The following is a 23,740-nucleotide window of genomic DNA, read 5'->3' as shown; positions in this document are numbered from 1 at the left end:
CTGGCCTGATGCAGGTGGAGCAGGAGTGAGCAGGAGCTGCATTTAATTTGACAGAGGTGATAAGGAAACAGCGTGGGGACTAAAAAGCTATTGGAGATACTGAATGCAGAGAGGGGAAATGAACAGGGAGCGCGATTAGAGAGTGTGTGTGTGTGAAGCGTGAGGGAGAGAAAGAAAGAGCCAGTGCGTGATGGAGATGCATGACTACAAAACTCCACTCCCGGCTGCAGCAGAAAATTAGGCCAATGGCTCGGTAACCACTGGCTGCACACAAACCCGCTAACAAGGGTCCCAATAAGCCATTAAACAAGGCCTCTGATGCTGACCCAGATTTGCCAGCAAGGACACACCCTGGGACGCTGTTTTAATTAACAACATGCTCTATTAAATGTGCTTGTCATGCTTTAGTTATTGATTGTGTATGGGAGTGTGTGTGCACGTGCGTGTGTGTGTGTGTGCGTGAATTAAATGACATTCAATAACAATTTGGATAAAAAGCCCAGCAGTGTTGTTTATGTGTGTGCATTTGTCCAGCAGAGGGAAGCACTGCTACAATTTTCTATTGCATTCAATTTGTTTCAATATTTTTTCTTATTGGACAAGGCAGCATATCATTTAGGGCAGCAGTCCCCAACCTTTTTCTCACCGCGGACCACCGGTAAAGCTTTTTCTATTTTCTCGCGGACTGTTTAATGGGAAGGGCGAGACTTAAGACAAAATTGTGTAGGGGTGGGGTCGGTGCATGAACAACACCCATGACAGCAAAAAAAAGTCAAAAGCATAATAGTAATTATTTATTATTATAATAACCAATTTTCTCATATCAAGTAGGAGGGCGAGATTGAAAACATTCATATTTTTTACTCTGAAGGACCGGCACTAGGTAGCTCGTGGATCGGTACCGGTCCACGGACCAGTAGTTGGGGACCACTGATTTACGGGACACTTTTGTCCATAGCGAGTGTAACTTAGATTTTGGTGTTCCAAAATTCAGAATAAATCATTCATATGGCATTGTTGAAACAAGCATAGCCCGTTTCTCACACGAAGTAATTTCCAGATATTTTAAAGCTATTATTATATTGTCATATTGCTAGCAGAGTATATGCTGCACAGAACTGACCAAAAAAGGTAGTATTTTCTGTCAGAACTGACTGAAAATAGCTTTTTGTGAATGTCAACCAAAATATTGATAGCTTTTAACTATCAAACAAATCTAGATTTAAATAGAAATCTTTTCAGATATCACCAACACAAACTGCTGTGAGACTTTGACTCTCCCTCAGGTTCAAGTTCATCAACTTTTTTTTACATGGTGTCTATCATTCACTCCATTAACAGCATCATCTTTTCTCACATTTGCAACAGACACTTTCTAATACTTCACATACTCTGTTAATACCATAAACCTGTTCGAGGATGAGTTGCCTAAACTTGCCCGATTTCCCAAGTGTTGACATTTTTCTCTCAAACAACAAGGTGAGATCTTCCACTCAGGTGTCCTGATCTCAAATTAAATCAAGGTTTAACCATTTATAAATAGTTACATTATAAAAGTATCAGGTTTTTTGCCTTATTTTACTTTCACTTTGATATTGACAGCTTTTAAAAAGTATTTTCCACATGGTGATTTAGAACAACAAAAAAGTCAAAGGCACAGGGGAACTAAGCCAGCACAAACACCCAACAAGAAAGTCTTGACGTTGCAAAAAGGTTTTAGTCACTTCCTGGCCAACCATACAACCCCCACCCCACCACACACACAGTTTAAGAAAGGATGTCTGATTCCCTACTACAATTTTCAAATGCCATTTTCCAGCAACAAACAGACCAGACAAAAGCAGTCTCACGTTGACGCTAAAAGGTAAGCGGAAATGTCTCCATCAAAAGAAAATAATGAAGCATTCCACCGTGTTGCCACATGCCATTCCAGTGTTGACAAAATGTTGACATCACTTAATTGTTGTGACCTTGCTGCGAGTGTACACGGCCACTTTGCTTTATTACAGACATGCATCGTCGGGCCTTGACACTTTGGAGAATCTGAGCCAAAGACTGTGAGCCAGTGCTACTTGTACGTATTTATCATGTTGTTTACCGCCGTAGCTCACCAGTGGAGAGCCGCTTAACAAAACCGACTGCAGAAGACATTAGCTGGATCATACTGTAAAAAGCCCTATGTAAACAACATCCATTATCGGTTACAGTTAAGCCTAATAAGGATTGGGTTTTGTTTAAGAGCCTTGACGTGTGCGCAAAGAACGATATATGGACTACGAGAGATGGCCTTTCATATGACCTATATATTTTTTACAGATATGCAAAGATGCAAAGGAGGTATTTACAGTTAAAAAAAGCATTTCGCCATTGGCAGATGGCCAGTAAAAGACGCATAGAAATGGCACCACACTTCCCAGAGTATATGAAAAAATTAGTTCAGTTTAAGTTTAAATCAAAGGATGTTAAAGCAGTCTTAATATGAAAGACTGCTCATTGTGAAGGCACTGACTCCAAACAGAAGCCTGCTTCTGTTCTCAAGGGCAAGATGTCAAAATAGGAATGATTTAACTCTTCCTATGGGAATTTCCAAGGCCTCCAATGGGCCAAGTAACGGGTGCGGTCTCGCTCCTAAATTTTTATGGTCTGTTTTGGAGATTTAGATGTTAGCTGAGCATCTGCGTCTTGATTTTGTTGATAGACATGCTTGGAAACAATGGCCTACTCTGTGTTAGGTCCCTCTGGCAGGACACATACCTGAAGGCAAACGGCAAGGTCTTAAAGCGGGAGCTGGGATAAGAACAAGCAAGGCGTCACCATCGTTTATAATGTGCCAGACGTGGATTTGATGCATTTTATAGGTCAATGCGCACGTCATTCCTGTAAAGATGCAGATGTCAACAAAAAATACAGGCCACACAACCACAAAGGAGTTTGGACAAGCGGTAGGAAACACTTCGTATGTATGTTTTATTTAAGATTTTGAGGGGGCACTTCACATTAACAGTATATTCATTGTTGTGGTCTTTTAAGCATTCATTTTAATGTACGACTCTTGTTGCCGTGGCAACTCTGGTTAGATGGATAACCTTGCAAGTCTCCCAGTCGGTTGTTTCACTTAAAGCTAAGCAACCCTCAAAATCTGCAGTAAAACTTTCAGGCAAAACTTTGAGGCAATTTGTTTAAAAGCAATAGCTGTCCAAAGCATTTTAACTGGGGCTGGGAGGATGTCTCACACTATCGATGGCAGCTAATGAGTTAACATGATTATACCTCTCCTGCACCTTCCCCTCGATGCTTCATCTTCCTACCCTGCTGCTGAATGACCTTGTTGATGAGATAACCTTCAATTATACAGATGTACTTGAACCTGTTTTTTGTGGCACAATGAATCTGGATAAAAAGGACAAACAGATGCAGGCACAGCGTCATTACCACATTTTCACTTGCATTATTGGATAATGAAGTATGTGCCTGCTACGAAATTGTAGGTTATAAGACATAGTCACTGCAGTTTGTTGAGGGAACTGCAATGCAGCATGATGTTTTGGTCAGAATGTGACCTTCTGTCCTGCTGTTGCTGTGCTCGTTTTGTATGCTGGTGTCATCATATTTTATTAAAGGTGACATTAATACTGGAAAAGTGACTTTTTAATTACTTGTATAGAGAGAAGTAGTTTTTTTAGGGTGAGCTGGCTATTTGTAAAAAAAAAAATAGAAATAAATATTTAAAAAAAATGAATTTGTGGTTCTCAAGAGCCCATAATTACTTTTATTTTTTGATGCTTTTGACATCCATAAAGACATCAATATGTCACTGCTTATGGGTTTGTGGTCATGTCCTTTTGTTAATTTCCTTTAAAAAAAGATTACTAAGGAATAAATAATCATTTCAACACAACAGCTACATTGATTCAATTGCTGTGATAGTAAGAGGGTAATTTCATCACAACAACCTTGAGAAGTCATTAACATGCAATGCAGGGTATTGAAACCATCTAAACTGACTACACCTGGCGATATGCATATGTGACATAAATATGAAACATAAAGATGTCAGACACATGTTCTAGGTGGCAGATTCTGATCATCTTATTAAGCTTCAGGATCATGGGATTTATAATGTACTCTCAACACTACGGAAGACAGTTAATAGTAGGGATATAACCATTTCAAATATTTTCCAAACCTTTTTATGTCATTGCTTATTAACCAACGTCGCACTTTTGGATGAAACAGCAATCCATCCAACAGTTTGACTAGCACTTCTGATCGTGTACCGCAAGTGTGCTCACACTCGTTGATGAGCAAATCGCCACATCAACTGACCAATGGCAAAATGGCCACTGTGAACTGGCAGTAGCTGAAGTGTCAGCATTTATTTGTCGCAACACTTGAGCTGCTTTTAAGTCCTTTGTTTTCTTTCTTGTGTTGGTCTTTGCTTCTTGCTCACATAACTGCGGCAGAGACTTGAAAAGCAAATCCACAGCATGGGCATCCATGCGTGTGTAAAAAGAGAGTGAATGCATATTGGGCACATGAGCAAATACAGTACACTGTTAAAAAGAGCAGTATAGCATATGCAAAGGGACACACACCGCAGCAGCAGGTAACATTGCCCTTGCCCCAAAAGCAGGCGTTCAGGCTCGCCACCTGGTCCCTCTCCACTGAATGTTCTTGCCAGGCTTCATCAAAGTAATAGTAGTATGATTAAGCACACACTTGTCTAGACAATGGGAGAATGTTAAAAAGGGTAGTTCCAGTTGGTTTGATTGAACTATTATGGTAGTCTATCCTGGCAAAGACAAAACGCAGACCACAAAGCTTTCCTCACTTATCCTATCGCTGTCATAATAGAAATTCAGGCATTCCCACACAGCTTCTATTCAGAAACCAAAGATAGGATTAGAGCAGTGTTACCCAAAAGTAGGCCACAACATATTGTTTTCACCTTTCCTCACTTGTGTGTGCGTTCCATACCCTGTGTACAAGATGGAACTTAAAAAGTATTGGGAAACTAGGCCACATGGCTTTCGCTTGAGAAATGCTTCGAAAAAGACTTGACAGACACGTCTGGAGACGTTTTACCAAGGAAATGTGGATCTCTATGCACACATGCCATCTCCAGAGGACGTTGTCCTGAGCAGTGACTCACTGTCATTTGGTGAATACCTCAGACATCCAAGAGAAGACTGCGGGACAAACATGGTACAGTCACGCCACTGTGACTCAACCTTTGTTTCTCGGTGTTCCGTGCAGATGAAACAGACCGGGAATGCCTTTGGGCTTATTGATATATGTTGTCTTTAACATTCCTGTTCTGAAAGTGGGGCAAACAATTTGAAGGAGGCACCTTTGGTGGGGCTGTACTCAAACCCAACAAAATAATACCAACAACTAAGAAGGGGGATGCTGTTGAAGTGGGTCATTGAGGGGAGGAGGAGCAAGTCAGGCAGCCGAACAGAGCGTAAACCGTTTGCCGTTCCAATCAGCAAGATGAGATGCAGATTCACCATGGGACACTGTTGTGCAATTTGTAGTGGAATTTAAACTGGCTTGCCTGATAAAATACGGATTAAGGTCATGGAGGACCTCCACAACGCCTGCAATATTCTTTTTTGCAACAATGGCTTTTCTCCATTTTACCCAAGATACAGCTGCTTTTAGAATTTGTGTCCATACTAGTGCTCCTGCAGGATGGTCTTAAGCAGGGTACATAGAGTGGGACAATCAAGCCCAATTATAGCATTTTCTGTCCCTTGTGATCCACATCTACAAGAAGCCAGATTTTCTGATGTCTCAGACAGATAATCCTTTGCCAACAAATGTAAATGTTAATTCTGTTTCATATGTATGATTGCAAATCCTTAGGCGGGTGGTCAACACTGGGGTCAGGTGATCCACAGAGGGATTGATTGTGACGTCAAACATTATGTTAGGCAATTAATAAGTGAACTGAAGTTATTTTATGTCCAGTTCCTACTATTTCTCCTTCCTGTAACAACATACTGACTTACATAGATATTTCTTGGCATAACCAGAGACATTGTTTCGTGTGGTGACTTCAGTTTCTGCGAAGGATACTTATGAATGAGTCCACTTAGACAAATGGATATTTTCAGTCCAAATCAGCTCCTTCACTAATTCTTCTTACTGTGGCACGAAGCCAAAAGGCTTATAAAACTGTATTCAGATTCAGAAACTCCCTCACAACTTCAAACAAATTTACCTATGAACTGCTGGCTTGCTACAGTAAGAATTTAATCTTTGAGACTATGAATGTTTCTGATTTTTGTTTGTTTCTGCTTGATGAAGGCTGCTACGTTAGAGAAACGCTGTCTGATGTTTTTTAGTGACATTCATTAACTATTCATTTTTGCAAAAATGCATTTTTTTGCATTTTTGCAAAAATGCATTTTTTGCATTTTTGCAAAATTCATTGTGCATTGTGATTTTTTTAAATGTTCAGTGTCTCACATTTGAATGTGTGTAGTATCTCATCCTTAATAAGTTAATGTGAGGCATCAGTTCTAAGGTACGGAAGGAAAGAGGTCTCACCCTCGAACCTTATCTCCCAAAGACTCTTAGAACGCAAAGTGTAAATAAGGAGTGACATCTTTGCTGTTAGCTGGTGTTGGTTTCATCTTGGCAGGCCAGAAACCACAGACAAGGAAGTGAGGCATGGTGCAGATGTGCCTGTGGCATCCTGGCCTCTATCTGCACTCCAAGTTCCGCATCCCCCACACTCTCATTTTTTTCTGCTTTTTTTCCCGGTCTGGAAACATGGCTATTTCCTTTCGCTGCGCTGTGTGTAACCATTAATGGCGAAATAGTTTTCTCATGGTTGCTGACAGCAGAAGTCGTGGTTGCAACAAATAGCTCTTAAGCTTGAGTGTGTGTGTGTGTGTGTGTGTGTGTGTGTGTGTGTGTGTGTGTGTGTGTGTGTGTGTGTGTGTGTGTGTGTGTGAGGAAGTGTAATTATACTTTAAGTGTTCCAAGTTCAGTCTGCTTTTGATTTATGAGGATCAAATAAGAGACAGGGAAGTAAAATAATGAAATATAGCTCTGTTGAAAACCAACATTGGCGCAAGCCAATGAGTTAAGACAGAAAGCTCCAAATATAATTGAATAGAATTGCTTTTTTGTGTAACTACAGCTCAGACCTGCTTGTGTGTGCAGAAACTGTCACTGACTCCCAGCCCTACCACTATCTCTCCATAGAAGCCAATTGAAACCAGAGCCACGATCCCAAGGGTGGGACCAGTTGCCAACCATTGATTTAACTGCCTGGATTTAGCTTGGATGCATATCAAAACATAAATCTGAGGCTTTTATAAGACACATTGAAATAGTGGACAGTTACATCAACACCAGGGAGGATATCAGAGGAATTGGTTTGACCTTCTTGGACTCTGCGGTGCCCACTAAAGATGATAGGAGAAGCAATAGTGGGTAAAAAACATACAGATCAATATTCTCTTTGTTACACAAGCTGGGAGTTATCAGAAACCGGCACTATTAGGATCACAATGTGCACACAAGGACAAACGGGGAAGAAGAGGATCACAAACACATCTGAGAAGCACTTCAATCATGTGGTTAGTCCCTTATCGAAACCACAGCATGATAAAAATCAGGCATACAGAAGCGCTGCCATGATAGCCATCCTTTTCTATTACGGACTCTTGGAGGAATACAGCAGGATCTTTAAAACCACTGTTAATGCTAAGGTTGGTGAAATAATGTAAAAAGCTCATTTAAATAAAAAAAGAAAAAAAATGTTGGTTCTCGACTTTTGAAAAATACTTGGGCCTAGTCTGAGAGCCCAAATTGCAGTTAAGTCATAATTATGGAAAATATTTGTGTGAAAAACAAAAAACAAAATAATTTAAAATGTTATTAATACCTAAATATTGGGGAAGAATACAGAAGAGAACATTCACGTCAGACAATGTCTGGGTAATTTTGTGACAACAAAATATCAACAATCACTTCAGGCAAACTGAGGAATTATGCCTGTATATTGAGCTCTTGAACTCTTGAACAGCCATGAATCGACACTCCTGTATTTGACATTATCCTTCACAAGGCTATAATTACATAAGGGTTCCTATTTTATTTAGCCAGATGGGGTGATTGAAATAGATTTGGCATGTGCAGCTTTTTTATCTTACACCATGGGAGTCCTCTAGATTTTCTCCATAATTCCAAATTTAAACCGAATTTGTCATCTTGTATCAATTGTTCTCATTTTCAAAGCAAAGGTGATTTATGTGGCTAGGGCTACTTTTCGTATTGTGACTGAGCAGCAATCAGTTATACTGATTGCAGATTCAAAGCACTTGGTAGAGTGACAAGACAATCAATTAGCAAGACTTTCTCCATCATCGCATTTCAAGTGCATCATCACTTAATTTATGACAGCCTAATCAATTCAAACACGCCTGTCTTAGCCTGTGGTACTCAAGTGTGTCCAACCATCACTGTGTGTGGTGCCAGGCTGTTATGCTGGAGCACTGGAAAACAGCGGCAAATGCTAGAGAGAGGATCTTTGTGGTACTGAGAGGCACTGATGGGTAGATTTGCAGTGATTACACTTGAGCGGACATATGGCAAGTGTCTGAATATTGTGACAGATGGAGCACCGGACATCATTAAAAATGTAACTTGGCTTCATAATGTGCAGTTTCAAGGAGAAGTACAATAGTAACAGTAAATCAATGACTAAAGGGAATAGTGGACAGTTACATCAACACCAGGGGATATATATATATAGATGTATATGTAGTATAAATTTTTTATATATTATATGTGTATATATTTATAATTTTATTTTTCTAACTAAGTCATAGTAATTGAAAATTCTGAAGAGGTCATATTTCTCCAATCAAATTAAGGAAATGTTCAAAGTGAAGAGATTAAAAATAAGTTTGTTTATTAACTATATGGAACTCAGACCCTAATATTCAAAAAGTGAATAATTTAACCAAATGCTATAAACCCACAAAAAAACTTCCCCTTTCTGCAATCTCAGTGTCATCTACACTTTTGAATTTAAAAAAAATGTTCCTTGTAGGTATTAACTTCAATACATTTAGTTGGCTATTATCTTCAATACATTTAGTTGACAACACTAACATTCACAAGTTTAATTCACTCACATTTGGAAGTCATAACCTCTTGACCGAAGATATATGGCTTCTGGAAAGACCTGAACATTCTAAATTCTGAATGAAAACAAAAAGAAAGGTCTGTGCATACAGTGTGCTCTGTGACACTGGTGTGTTACAAATTGCTCAAGGCATGTTTATGTAACCAGTTTCCTAACATGGGGACTGGGTCACACTCACACCAATGATGACATAATAGCAAAAGCGACCGAGGCGTAACAAAACTTGATAAAAGTCGAAACAACAAGAGCGCCGAATTTACAATTACCGACAGGAAACATAATAACACAATGTGATTTTGGAAAATATTGAATGAGAGCAGAGATGCACGTATACATTGGAATGTAAAAGTTGAGCAACAGCAGAATAAAAGCAAATGTTTGACGTGAGCAGACAGTGAGGTCACGAGCTGCCAGGGCCCATTTTGCTCCAAAGGTTCTCGTTACAGCGAACACATGGCCACAACAAGAAAATAATACAATGCAGCTTTAGCTGCATTGCTAAAAAGCTTCCTCCAGGATGTTTGTTTGTTCTTAGGTCAACTAATGACCTTTTTTCCTTCCTTCCTTCCTTGCCTGCTTGCGTCTACGACCACTTCATTTAACGCGATGTGATAAACACGTCAACCCCCGCACAGTACATATGAAAACAAGATGTTTTGAGTCGCTGAAAAATAGCCCAATACGAACAAAAGAATATTTGTAGCGTGGCAAACAAGAAAAGTCCATCAGCCAGTCTATGGATATGGTATGAATAATCATGTCAACATTCAACCAACGGGACATAATGCCATCTGACTGCAGAAAAGTGCACTAAAAGATGCAATCAAATTGATGTCATTTTCAGCACACGGTAGCGTTCAAGGAGAGGCCATGTGTCGTTGTAACCCATCAATTTTTCAGGTATTGACTTTTTCCTTATAAATGGACTCAACTTCATCATGGAAGGATGTACAGTAAATATGTTTTAAAAAGAAAAAAACTATAATGGTTAGAGAGAGGGGGAGCACTCAAGAGAAAATGCTCTTCAATATTTTAGATGTTTCCTCTAAAAAGGTAACCGGGCAAATTGTACATGCCGACAACCCACATTATACCTAAATGAGAACTGTACCAGATGGCTTAAGTCTTATAGACAATACCAATATATACATATAACATCTGACTAAACAGTTGGAACTGCAGCATAAACACTTTTCGCTATTTTTGGTTTGGCTGTTTCTAAACTTCTGGCGGAAATTCCCATCTAATTGGGGACAAAAATTATGTTCAATGGAAGTGGTGTCTGTTGCTTTGTGTGTTGTTGATGCTGAACAATCACAATGTGTTTTCAGAGCATTTTGCTGAAACTAGCCGTTACCCAGCTTGAAATAACAATGATAAGAGAAGCCAGAGAGCAAAGCAGCCCACGTTCGGGTCTTTATTGGCGCCCACTCTTTAACGCCATGTATAGTGGTAATAAAAGGACTGTAATACAATTCTGAGATGGATTTTTTTGCTAGACTTCCCAAGGAGATAAATCCTTATTCCTGAAAACAAATTCAGAAATATACCAGCATATAATAAAAGAGTTATGCTTTTGTATACTTACCTCTAAAGTGTGTAATGTTGAATTTCAAAAGGGAGTAACTGAAGGACATTGCAGTATCTAAATAAGATTTTAACCAAAGGTCATTTAGTGACAAGACTTTGAATATGCTAATGATCCCTAATGAATTACACATAGACATGTTGGGTTCAGTAAATAGTGAAAAAAATCATCTTGACCTCACACCTTCTGCTCTTCGGGGAAATGAGAACTTTTGCAGTGTCCTCAACATTTATAAAGTATATTTAGATATTTGATGTGAAAAAGTCTACTGAGGAACAAAAGAAAAGTCTTTTTTCTTATTCTAAACTCTTCAAATTTGTAGGGATGCCAACTATACACTCTTCTGTGTAATATGTCAAAGGCACCTTTTTCACTTGATAGGCTTTTTCAATAAATTGCAAAAGTGAAAAACCAAAGTCGTCCTCAACAGCCTGCCGCTTGCCAACGTAAACAAAGCTGCTAATGAATGACTCATCAGTGCTAATTTGTTGTGCTAATTTTAACCGTGTGAGCTTGTGGAAACCTTGCAAAGGCAGTATGGCAGAGAAGTGTGAAGATTTGCACCAAAAATGGTGATGCTGTCAAAGAACTGCCATGCTGTGTGCGAATCATATTTTCGTCTTTGCAAAAACCGTGGTGAGCTTTTTATAGTCATTGTGCTTATTATACGTCACTAAAACCCATTTACTGCCATTGATGGAAATTGACCTCCTTTCCATTTGAAGTGAAAGGGCTGACCGTGAATGAGCAAATGCTATAGAGATTTAAAGGTGGAGGCACCTAGTATGTGCAGTTCTGTATGTGTATTTGGCACCACTTTTCAGATGAATTCCCTTCTTACATAATGGGCATCATTTTAGAAAAATGTGACACCAGACTTATGCCATGATGTAGTCATGTTGAAAGTTCGCACTGCCGCAGGGAAAAACATCACTCCAGATCACGAAGCCAGTAAATAAAGGGGTAAAAAAAATAAAAAAAACACGCCTATACTTGCAGCAATCCCATCACAGATGGCTAAAACAACAAATTCTTAACTGAGCAAGACCTGTCGTGGTGACATGTGGTTGGTGTATGTGTGGTATGATAATGTTGATAATTAGGGTAGAGAACAATGTCTCACAATAAACCTTATGCCAAATGTGTTGAGATACGTAAGCACAGTCATTTGTGTAACAGGCACAGAATTGAAAATACAAGAGTTTGTACTCATAAGAGAGTTAGCTTTTATAGGAAAGGTAAGGCAAATTTATTTGCATGGCGCAATTCAAACAAGTCAATTTTTAAACAAAATGTGACGCTTTAATGAAGACTGTTGATTTTTTTTCTCAAATTAAAGCCAAAGCTCTCAAATTGTAAGGCCCCTGAATAGGATGTATTGAGGCAAACCTATAACCTCAAAATATCCCAAGACCTTGTCTTGTCTTTGTGATTTTTTTCATGACATAACAGAATTGTACAAGTGGTAGGATAATCTTTGGTTGTCATGGTAATGCAAAAGTGTAGTGGAGAGGGTGCGGCAAAAAGGAGTATGATCTTGTGGTTATTTCACCATCTAGCATCTGTGAGATTTTATCAAGAAATCAGTACAAGATCTTCAAGGCTCTTTTCCATTTACCAAATCATATCAAATACTTATTAAAAAAACAATGGAGTTTTTAGGTGATCGTGTTGGTGTGGAAAATCAAGGTTCCCTTAGAGCACATACAGTACATTGGAAGGTAACACTTGGTCCCCGAATGAATTAAGAAAATGGCTCCCACTCGAATGAGACCTTGGAGTTCAGATCATGAACTAACGCCATCAGAAAAATCCTTCTGTCAAATAATGTGGGGACCACTTAAACCGATCCATAAAAGAGAGTGGACGTCATCGGTGCATTTTAAACCACATCCGTTTCAACAAATTGATAGCTCGTCCAATTGGCTCATCAATAGTTCTTTCTAAATCCGTGTTTTCAACAATCAAAACACTGAAGCATTTTTTTTCCGTAATCTAAAATCATTTGGCTTTTGTGAGAAAATGTGAAAAACAACATTTCAGCATCAGTGTCAGCAGTGTCAAACTTATTTTCCTCGCTGAACACATGGTATTTAAGGTTTTCCTCAGCATGTCATTCGACCTAAAACTAAAGCTAGCATAATTTTCAACAAATGTAATCAACCTTCTAAGATGCAAAAATGATGTCATATTGCTGCTTTAAGTAGGACTGCGATAGAAGAAAGAGGACAAGAGCACCGCCGCCCACATCTTAAGACAGCAGCAATATTATAGCTCACATAGGGATTATCCCATCTTAGACATAACAGTTTGTGCACCCGTGGTCAGAAAGGATTCATAAGCTCTATTGTGTGGATTTGCCTGCGTTTCCATTCTGCGTGGCTACCTTTGATTAGTGACAAAGATGTTTCCAATAGAGTAGAAATTCAAAATAATTTAAAAAAAATATGTATATTTAAATGTATTTATACCCCTGGAGTTATAAAAATCAGTACATCTACAAACGCCACCCACACGCTCACTGTAAAAAAAATCATTATAATTGAGAACCCTGTTGAAAACACAAGGACTTGTCACCAGCGGTCCTCTGATTCTCGATTGAAGGCTACACTACCATAATACATTTGTATTTGCCATTGAGTCGGATGAGAGTGCACATGTGGCATATATCATTTGCCTGGCTTGGTTTTCGACAACACTTCTCATTAGGTTATGGAATGTCGCATAAATTGAGTGCATGTTTACAATTCACCACAGGTTAGAGAGATGTAACAATTATGCAAATGAGATTGAATCCCTCATGAAAATGCAATTGATCAAAATATTTTTTTTTAAAAAGAAGAAAATCACGTTTGCTGCAATTGTCGAGGGTGTCTACGCTTTTGTATGATGTGTGCACGGAGGTTGTAGAGCGTGAATGTAAAATAAGGACATTTCTGTTCCAATTGACAAACATAAGAGACCAACCAACCAGACGCCAGATATCAAATGTGGAACTGTGTGGTGGGAAACAGGGTGGAAGAAATTCAATGAACGACCTGATTATGAAACGCTAGCAAAATGTTTGCCTCAAATCCTCGCAGTTATCTCAAAACTGTAAGAACTAAAATATAAACAATACATTTACAAATGACACGCACTCAAAAACTGGACAACCTGAGTTTAAAACAGGCCCAAAATTGCTAAAGATCAGTGAAGCTTGGGGCCAGGACAAGCGCTAAAATATGTCTATTTGACTGATATTGCTATTTAATCGTTGCCTGTGAAAAATTGTGACTAGACCCACAAGCCAACCACATTAAGGTTTTTGTACTAGCAAACTTCAAATGTGTCTTTTTTTATTTGAACATAATTTATCATAAAGCGCCCACCCCCGACCTTCCATAGAAACACTATATCCAGAGACCTAATTATAGCCTACCCATTAATCAGCAAATGTTGTAATTATACTAATTCTAAATGTGTAATCTGATCAAGGTAAAGGAGATCAAATCATGACCTTTCTCTCCTGCTTGGCCGACAAGGGGGGCCGTTCATTAATGGCAGGGACGCTGGTGAAAAATCATTTAAAATGTAATCTGATTTAATTTGCATTGTTAGTTGATTAGCGAGACAAAGTACATTATGGGCGTGGGGGGGAAATGTCCACGAGCCATGACATGATTGAGTTATCCCTAAAAAAGTTAGTTACAAAAGTAATGCCAAGTAACGTAACTCTCAAAAGTCGGTTAATGCAGCTTTGCTATTGCTGCGATACATCCTTCATCACCATTCCATGTTCAGTTTGCTCAAATTAACACAAATGTCATGGAAACAGCAGAACAACTTTGCTGGGAACTAACCTACGGTGTTAGTGACAGCAGGTTCGAACGAGGCTTCGCCTGAATGACGACATTGTTTTTGCATCTGGCTGCCACTCCCTCCGCCAGGTTTCCAAAACAAACGCAGGCTTTGATACTCGATCCATCTGCGTCCTGTCTCGTCACAGGGACGGATGGGGATGGATCACTGGATGGAAGTGAAGAACTTGCTGTGCAGATAGCACAGATAAGAAGGTAGTCGGAGGAAGCGAAGTGTGGGTGGAGGGTGAGAATCAGCAGTATCAACAACCATTTCTATAAATATAAACACTGTGCTGGTAATGTTGTGAAAACTCTGATCGTATGGTGGCACAAAACATATTGTTCCAAATCTGATATGAAGAAGCCTAACCCTTAAACAAGGAAAAATGATAATATAGGTATTTAATTCTTTCTTTCTGTTGCTATATGATAGACATTTCCACATGATACCATGGCGACCCCTAAAGCGATAGATAAGTCAAAGGTTTACAAAAACTAGTGTATTTTCAGGCAATTCAAAATAAACTGAGATTCCTAGAGGGCTTTCTGCTGCTCAAGTCCCTACTATGAGTTGTTTTGGGTTACTTCTCATGCAAAATGTATGGCGCAGATGGCACTGCAGTTATCAGCTGGTGAACTTTGCAATGCGCGTACCCGCAAAGACTGGAGATGAACTGTAATCAAAATAGATAGATGGACTTCTGTATCATTCGCCATTCACTACCCAGACATGACAAGACTTGGACATACATGCTTTGAATCTCAACCTCGCATTGAAAGACGCTTGACAATATCCTGATTATTTTATCCAAGCTTATGTTGCTTCACATTGTATAAGTGCTTTTACAGGCTCAATGAATCCCGACTGAATGAACGGCACACGGGTGTAAAACATATTTGGTGGGAGACCACTTAAATAGTCCTCGAACGACTTTCGCAAATATTTAAGAAAATGAGTCACAAGAGTGAGGAAAGACTGGTAACATGGCTACATACTCCTAAGCAGATAAATGGATTCCCACGGTGCGTAATTATCCATGAGTGACGGGTTTGGGAGTTGGGCGAGAAACAAAGCAAAGAGTGACAAAAAAGGCTCGGAGGAATGTGGGAGTCCGGGGTCCCCCGACATTTCAGCCGTTCTAAAAATAACCACACTGAAGCAGAGATATGAAAGGTAGCCCTCCGAGGCAACACAAGATGGGGGCATATTGTGCCAGTGCATTGAATAATATTTGAGGCTTGGGCATCAGGTCAACATGTATTGCTTCAAAGCACGTTGTTAGCTCATTTTGAATATCAAACAATTTCTGATTTGGCTTCAAAACCATTAAAATGAATTATACTGCTTTGCATGCGTTTCAAGCACCTGTAAAGCTCAAACTTGTCCTAATTCTAACCAGGTGTGTTGCCCATATTAATTAATCCATATAATTACCCAAAGACTTAACTGGGTAAAATCTTTCTGCCATAAGCAAGTCCTTTACTGGATTCTAGTGATAAACGACATAGAGCAGTGTGTTGTGCAACCATGGGGAGACAAAGATGTATAATACATCTCCACACACACAAAAAAACTACAAACCCTGCTGCGTGCTCCAGTTTTAGAGATTTTGTTGTGCTACTCATTAGTCATTTCTGTCCCCTCATACATGGCAACAGCCTCAAAGATATCTCAAGTTGTTGAACAAATAATTTGAATAGCACATTTCTTCTATAATTCATTTTGTGTGAGCTCTGGATTCAAATAAAATCGGACTAGTCAATCTGAACTCACCCTTCCACTGTGTGGTCACGGAGACAGCTGTTTTGATTTTCCAATCCTTTGCAGTCAACCTGTATAAAAACAAAAAGGTCATTAGGAAAATTAAAAACAATGTATATATATATTCCAGTGTCAGATTCTAGCTATATAATACAATCTGTAAAGTATATGAAAAGACTATGACAAGAGATCTGGTCCAATGTTAAAGACACGCTGCTGTTCAAACCCTCGAAGCAAGTCATTCCAAAATATTAATGGATGTCCTTGACACAGTACATCTCTCTCTTGTTGATATTTTATCAATTAAATTTCAGTTATGTGGCTTGTTATGAGCTAAAAGTGGATCATGCAATAATGAAACTGAAGTATCTAAACATGCTTAGATATGAGAGTCATCTGCGAGAAAATTCAGGAAGTGTTTAGGTAGGACACTTTGCAAGTGAGAAGGATAAACTGGTGAATGGATATTGCAGCTTTTTTAGCAGCGGCGGATTAGTCAATTTGAGTCTAACAACTTTCAACAACCTCCGCAATTCGCTTTGGGGATTGTGCGACGTCTGCTCGTGCCTCGCCACACAAGTGGAATCACATTATAATATTGCATTATAGAGCACAATTTTGCAGAAATGGAGTGTGATGACCTGACCCAGCACCCATATGCCTATGAGCAATAGAAATGAATTTGCATCATGTGATTTGTCCTGACAGTCATTAGAACCGAAAAGCTAGGTCTGTTTTAAGCGTTGCAGCCGCTACAATTGTCATTAAACATGACTTCTCGGATTCTATTCTTTTTATACCACAGCTGGAGTCTTAACAACCCAGACTGTGGTTGCACACCAGTAAACCAAACATATATCAGACACAGCAAATGGAGAGTTATGATAGGTGAAGTGATAAAGTTCACTGATTCACTAATAAGCTTTGTGAATCAGACCTGTCCTGAAATTGTAAACTGAACAGTGAGGAAAGAACAGTTTATGGGGGGCACCTGATGTTAATGGAAAATGGTGGACTTTCGGCTTATACCCTGAGCTAATTTAAACCTTGAACGTTCCGCAATTAAAGTTTTAAAAGAGTCAGAAAAGTTCACTTGCACATCTGACATTTACCAGAGGGAAAGTTTAAACTTTTTTTTCCTTTAATACAAAACTCCAGTAGGATGGCAGTTAACCTTTCCAATATGCATTTCCAGATCTTTTAAGAAACAGGGTCTCTTGGATGCTCAGTGAATTTAAAAAAATAACAGATTAACAGTAAAATCCATTGCTGTGTTAAATAGTGACAGCAAGACCACAGCAAAATAAGCAGCAGCTGTGTAGCCTCGAGACAAACACTTGTTATTTGAGGCTAACTGGGACTGAGAGACCTCCAATTGTTAGGGAACAGAGATTGGAGACTAGAGCAATGGGAAAAAGGTCACATGTTCTGAGAAGGACAGATTCATTGTGTTACAGATTGATGAGAGGACGAGGCTAAGAAAACGAGTGGTATTGCACCCATCCTAGCTCCACGTACATAGAACTGACTGAAGTTGGGATTGTGTAGTCATCAATGCAGCATGATGTATTGACATATTGTAATAAGATATAAAAATATGTAATGTGCCATACATATATTTGCAAAATATTTTCATTTGTATGGTAAAGAATCTATTGCATATTTCACATTAGTATGTCAGTTGAATTGCATGTAAATAGATTAGGCATAACTGTAGAGTGCGATATGGGAATGACGCGATTATTACTGTTACCGTGGTCACTCCTATTATATGTATGACAATACAACAATCAAAAGCAAATATATTTCAGTATTAAATATGGCAATTAGAGCTCTGGACTAAAACAATATCTTGAATTTTTGGCACGGACATCTTTTCCCGTTGATCATGCTTTATAGATTGTATACATGTGTAAATGTGGAAGAAAATTAACAATGGAGTCTTTTTACTTCATAAAAACAAAACAATACATCAGTAAAATTATTCGATACTTTTTTTGCTCTTCTATGCTTTAAGACATAAAACCACAGCAGAATTGATCTTAGTTTGCTCTTTATCTTACTCAAAATAATTCTCAAAAGACAAACTTAATCGACAAGGCTCACGCCAACAAAGAGGGTTTGTTCAAGATCAACTTAAATAATGCATAATGGCAACAACATCAAAAAAATTGTATAACCAAAAGTGTCCCATAATCACAAATAAAGTGTCTTCACATAACGCAACAAAGGTTCTCCATTAAATGGTTGTGCGCCTAGAGTTGAAATTCCTATTCAAAACAATATTAAGAATAGTTCACAGATATGTACAAAGACATTCCTTGACCTCCGCAGCGAGCAAGTGTCACTGACTTATTACTGCAAGATGAGTGTCCAAGATAAGCCAAATTTAGTAGGACAAATCACATGCAGATGCATTGGAAAAGCATCGGACTTCTTCCAAGGTATTTCAAATAGATCGATATTGTCTGCGGTGTTTATGGTATCTCATTGCATGCTGGCAACAGCCAATATCGAACAACCTTGCCTGTCCCCTGCGACATTCTTGAAACAAATAATGATGAGATATCAGGCGTGTTGTCAAGGTAAAGCAAAAATAAGTCATGTAATACTAGTGGTAGCAAAAAAGAAACCATTTGTGTTCTTATATGATATGAATTTGTTGGCAAATGAGCAGGATAAAGTGCAACAATAGGTTAAATGATGATGTGCTCAGATTGATTGAAGCAAAAGTCACCGACATTTCGCAGCTGGGACAACAGCTGATGGCTTTAGGAGACATTTGGTTCCAAAAAAGCATTTGCTTCTGGGAACAAAAAATGAAGTTGGGGAATCGAATAGGAGTCCCAAAGAGTAGAAGCAGCAGAAGGAGGGGAGCAATGACTCACACTTAATCCCAAGGTATCTGCATGAAATTAACATTGAGAACAAAATGCAGCTATCAAGAAGATAGTTGAAACCAATAAATTTGACTTTGAAATATGTCTTTTTCATTTTTTAATTTAAAAAACACAGCAGAACCAAACCTCCCGCAAGTCAAATTTTGACAAACTAAATTTTCTCTGTTAAGGCAGAGTTAATTTGAAATAAGGCTTCAAACAAAATACCAGACGAAGTAAATGGGTTATGCTTCTGTTGACAGCTTTGCGCAGCACCTCTGTGCACACGCAGTGTAGCAAAAAAGAAGCATGTCAGCCAAACCTCCGCAGAGAGGTTCAGTTTCACTTTGGCTGGAAACACTGGGGGGAAATTTAGTCGCAACGAAGCTTAAGTGGGAAAATATCCACAAAATAAACAAGTGGTCATTCAAAATTTATTGCAGAAAAATGGAACAAAGTATATTATCCTCGCATTATGACAGCTCTGCTTCTTGTGACAGCAGCTCAACATGAATTTTTACCTACGTCAGAACACATCGTATTCTATCACTCACCTAAGCTTCCAACGCAAGGGCAATTAAACAACTGTCACAACAGTCATAGCACATTGTTTGCTTTTGAAAAAAAAATGGAATAATAACACCTGAAGGTGTATCTCAATATAAAAGAAACCAATGGTTAATTGTTCCTTGCCACAAGGAAAGAGAAGATGACATAAATAATTCCCATCCATGAAATGTAAATGTCTGAATGATATAATTTAATATGACATGAGTTTAGCTGCAATGCACACACATACGTAAAGATAAACCAGCCAGTAGGGGCCACCAATAGGCTTGCCTGATGGCTTAATGCAAGTCAAATGTCAAGTCAGGCTAGCAAAACTATTCGCTCGAGATAGTGCATTCCACCCTAAAGCCCTTTACACCCATCTGGCTGATTTGAGCCCAATATGCACAGACTATAAACAGAATGTTTGATGCTTTCGGTAATATTAAGTCCAAGTTAGAATTTTTACGAAACAAAACATTGTTCATAGGGGTATAAATCAGGAATTTCCTGAAAATACGATATCGCTTATTTAGACAATGACACAATATTTACCAACGTTACATAGTCAAAGATTTGATTTTCGCCAATTACCGCCCAGCTCGCTGAAGGCAATCGTCATTGGATCGATATTTCACCAAACGTAACATTATTTTAAGTTGCGTGATTACATTGGAACGAATTAAAGCTTTTACATGTACAATGCATCTCTACTTACAAAAAAAATATCAAACTTACGAAACCACTTCTGAATTAATTTCATAAGTAGAGGTACCACTTTCTCCCTGTTTGAAATATGGACAAATCTTTGTGTGGACCAGACACGTCCTTCAAAATCCACAATCTGACTTTTAGTGAGATATATATTTTTCAATGTGTGTTGATTTCTAACCCAATTACACAACTGGGCATGTGGAAAACCAACATTGATGTTGAGCCTTGATTAACCCTCCGGGTTTAGTACGCAGTATAGATTATGAGTCACAAGCACTCATTAGAGAAGGAAACAGAGCGGCTACATTTAGAGATCTTTGGCATTTGATTGCTTCTGACACATTCATTGTGAGTTGGTTTGGTCACCTTGGGCTACACAGGCTATAGATTTATGAAAGGGTGCATTTCAACAAAAAGAAACAAAAACAAGGAAAAAGCTTTTGGGCTTAAAAGGTATTTACCATAGCAAAGAAAACAGATGGTACCTTATAACAATGTATAAAGGTTCACCAAAAAACAGCTTTCAAAAAATGTACCATTAAATCGCTCCGATGACAAACACCATTGGGTAATCGGTTAAACTGTAACAATAATGAATAAAAATAAAATTTTATTTACAAACACTTCTAGTTGTGAAATTAATTGTGTGATTTTGTTTTCATGAGGAGACACACATTTTACATGGAAAAGCTCCAATTCATTCCAACCCTTTTAAGGTCCCCAATACTACCCCAAAAACCCTTTAAAAATGATAAAAGTATACAAATTTTGTATGAAATATGTGCTCAACAAAAAAAGAGAAATCAAATTTTAAAAAATCTAATTAAAATTAATAAGATATGCAAAAAGCACAGAACAGACTTCGTTTTATGACCCCTGGCCCAAAGAAATGCCCGTGCTTCTTTATAAATTACTTCTTGGCACGGTAGACTTTCAGCTGGCAACAGCAGATAGCACAGAGGATTGTGTTCACCGACAATGGTTTCTGGAAGTATTGCTGAGCCCATTCTATGATTTCCTTTATAGTAGCAGTCCTGTTTGTTATGGTGCATTAAAAAAAATAACTAAAAAACATTTTGACCCACCCTTTCAAGACCCCTGGAACATCATATCTTTTGACAACATAACGTAATTTCATAGGTATAGCACACATTGTCCAAAATCCACTGTATGTATTATATCTAAAAGTTTCCTGATACTGAAAGAGGTATGTGTTTGGATCAGTTTATAAAACACAGCAGTTGGGTTCAATTACCCAACATCCTTTATAACCTGAAGGTTTTAGCACTCACCCTTCCTGCACTCCTAACAAGGTCTAAACAATAGAAAATTGGGTCTGCGGGTAGAACTAAATATAAAACAGACCAACCACATTTAATTTTGAACTAAGCTTGTTTATACTGTATGTCCAAGGGAACTATAACCTTCATACTAACAAAGACAATTTCCTGTTCACACAAGTTTGAATCATGGCACCCTGTTTAACCTGCCAAGCACTAAGTGGTTGGTCTTGGCCTCTGGTGCTACTGGCAGATGGTCTGATGATTTGTACAAGGGCAATGGAAATAAATCACAATAAAAATCGTGTTCATCCCCATCCTACGCTATTTCAGCCACAATATCACTGGCGCGGTAAGTCATCCATTTAGCCAGACTACCATGGCTATTTTACGGGAGGGAATTTTGCATGCAAAAAGAGTGGGGAAGTGAATTTTTTACACCAGAAACTGTTGTATGGAAAGAGCATGTTTTGTCTTAAAATCATTAGCTGAACAGGGATTTTGTTTGTTTGTTTTTTTAAACAGTAGTCCAGATGAGGACAATAGAAGTGTTAACTGTAAAGGGACGGTTAGAGGGCTCAGTGCAGCAGTATGTGACTAATAATGCTTGCATAATGCTTTAAAGGCTGGAGAAATAATAAGACCAAAGGGGATCCTTGGTTGATGTTGGATCCCTCATATAAGGTTTCAAGGTGACAGAAAAGGGTTAGTGTTAAAGGAATGAATGATTGAAATTAATGAACATGAATAGAATGGGAGTAGAACACTGGGTGAACAGTTTATCCCAATTAAAGCAGTTCATCTTTGGAAAACAACTTTGGCAAGCCTGCCTCATTAGGCAAATGTCAAATATGGCCTTCTAAATTTGGAGAACACAATATAGCTTCTCCCAATGCAACACAGTGGTGTATAAATACATTCCTGATGCGGCACAACACTGGGCAGCGTATTTACTGCTTTTGATTGGATTGTTAACAGTTTATAGCCTTGTGTCATGCTTTTCAAGCACATATTTGCTGAAATTATGACATTTGGAAGATGCAAATACCAGGCTCCTGGCGAACTACTTTAGCCAGTGGCTTGCTTGCGCTATCATGTTATTTGATTGTTTTACATTTACACAAATGCAATTATTATGAATTCACTCACGTTTTAGCATAAATTAGAGGTATTCTCCAGCGCGTACATCAAGGACAAGCTACCTATTATTAATCCCAAGTCTTTCGTGTACAGCTGAGTGACGCAATGGCAAGTTATTTCAATTTATAAACATATGTCCTAATACATGACGCAATTAGGGTAAACCGCTTGTCTTTAGTATGAACTTACCCACTTTCCTCAGCATCAACTAATCAACAAGGGACAGAAAAAAAGCAAAAAGGTAAAATTATAACCTGTGCATGTTGGTCACCCACAGGGTGCGCCAGCGGCACTGCCTAGTAATGAATAATGTAAAAACACATCTACAAAAATAGATGTGCACTGTCGGAAGGGATCATGAAGGGAGCAGTGGAAAATGATCCAACAGCAAAAATAAAAAAAAGAAAATTATAAATTTACATAGACTGTGCTTACTGGAATTACTTAAAATTAATGAGTTATTTCCGCCTGAAGATATTTCACACGGCAATTGGCTGAAATATGATTATTTCCTTGCAACAACAACTGCACACCAGGTTTTCCTGAGCCAACATCTTTTTTTCCTCTCCTCATTCATTTGATGTTTCTCTGCTTAATCCGCACTGGGCTGTCGACCTTACAGAGACAGAAGACCCGCTTAGCCATTCAGCCGTAGGTATTCATTCACAAAGCAGAGAAAGCGTCTCATGTTAACTTAACATAAGTACGCTCGCACGCGTTTGTGTATTGTTGGAGAATGATATTCGGGTTGCCAGATGTTGAGAAGGTCATTGTTGAGTGTTGATATCACATCTTTTAACCAATGAATTGGAGCCCA

At 38.6% G+C, this 23,740-nt stretch overlaps 1 protein-coding gene across 2 annotated transcripts in view; it reads right to left on the bottom strand.

Moving 5' to 3' along the window:
- adarb1b (adenosine deaminase RNA specific B1b) overlaps positions 1-23,740 on the bottom strand; it is a 62,882-nt gene that overhangs the window by 24,851 nt on the left and 14,291 nt on the right. For both annotated transcript variants that reach the window (XM_077616683.1, XM_077616682.1), the window contains exon 2: positions 16,374-16,432. The gene's annotated coding sequence lies outside the window, so the exon portion shown is untranslated. The remainder of the gene's footprint in view (positions 1-16,373; positions 16,433-23,740) is intronic.

The sequence above is a fragment of the Stigmatopora argus genome, chromosome 13 (genome assembly GCF_051989625.1).
Source record: "Stigmatopora argus isolate UIUO_Sarg chromosome 13, RoL_Sarg_1.0, whole genome shotgun sequence".
Taxonomy (NCBI): Eukaryota; Metazoa; Chordata; class Actinopteri; order Syngnathiformes; family Syngnathidae; genus Stigmatopora; species Stigmatopora argus.
Note: the sequence above shows the minus strand (reverse complement) of the source record. Positions and strands in the feature narration are given on the sequence as shown.